Source organism: Balaenoptera acutorostrata, chromosome 1 (assembly GCF_949987535.1).
Source record: "Balaenoptera acutorostrata chromosome 1, mBalAcu1.1, whole genome shotgun sequence".
NCBI lineage: Eukaryota > Metazoa > Chordata > Mammalia > Artiodactyla > Balaenopteridae > Balaenoptera > Balaenoptera acutorostrata.
In genome coordinates this window covers 96739724-96740985 of record NC_080064.1, presented here as the reverse complement: position 1 = coordinate 96740985, position 1262 = coordinate 96739724, and positions in this window count along the sequence as shown.

The following is a 1262-nucleotide window of genomic DNA, read 5'->3' as shown; positions in this document are numbered from 1 at the left end:
CCTCGCCTCCCGGGCGGGCGGGCGAGCTCTGCAGAGCGGCGGCAGCGGCAGCGGCAGCTCATTACCATAGACCTGCTCGCGCCGCCGCCGCCTTAAAGTGGCGACGCCAGCCGCACCGAAGGAGGTGGGCCCCACCCAGCGCCCTCCTCCGCACCAGTGCTGTAGAATTCAAGCAGTCCAGACCCCCTTTCCCCACCCCAATCCTACCCCAGGCCTGCCCCTGGGCCGGTGCCAGATTCCTACAACAGTCTAGAGAGGAATTAACAATCAGAAGCCAGACAGCAAATGATAATAATGGTGGCAGTACCCTAAGTATGTTTAGAGGTTTTCAAAACCTTCTGAAGGGCTCTCAGAGGCCAAGTGCCCACCTCACGCCACCCAACAAGGCTGGCTGCTGCTGGCTGCTGATAGGAGCCCTTGCTGCTGTCCCCTCCACAGGTCTGGGTCAGACTGAGCTAAAACGGCCCTGTTCAATAGTATAAAGCCTCTCCCATATGCCAGAGAGACACCCCACTTCCCTGCAAACACACAGTGAGGTCCTGAGCCCACACCTCCCCACACCCCTCAGCAAAGTTGTGATCTAATCAGGCTGCCCCTTTGGGGTCCAGCTGCAGAATGCAGTGCAGAATGACCCCAGCCTCAGCTTGGATGCCACCTGGGCTTTTCAGGGGGAGGTAAGCTGGGAATGTCAAAGCAAAAGTCAGCTGGTATAAACATGCTAATATTAGCAGGTTCTGAGGGCCAGAGAGGGTGAAACTTGTACAGGGTCACAAGGCTGGATGGGGTGGAGCCAAGTTTTAACTCAGGCTTCCTGGGTCCTAGACCAGTGGTTTTCACTGCCCCATAGGGCCTCTTGTCTGGAGACATGACCTCTTGCCCCCTCCCTCCTTCTCCATCAACGTCCAGCTGCCACTCCCCTCCTTCTACCCACAGCTTTGTGACAGCAAACAGCCCTGCCCAGTGCACGAGGCTCTGGAGCCTCTTCACAGAGCAGGCCTTCAGACTGGACCTGCCACTTGAAGGGGTGTGGGAGATTCCCGGGCTCCTGGAGGAGGTCCAGGCATGGAAGCTGGACCTTGAAGAAGAGCCAGGCAAGGGAGGTAGAGGATGATTCAAAGGGACTTCCCTCTCTCATACCCCAACCAGGGTCCCAGGGCCAACTGTGTGAGCAGCGAGGGGCTGGGGCTGGTGGTCTGAGGGCTGGCCTGGGGAGGAAGCCAGGGCTTTTCTAGTCCCAGCCCACCTCCCTCTAGCTGTGTGAC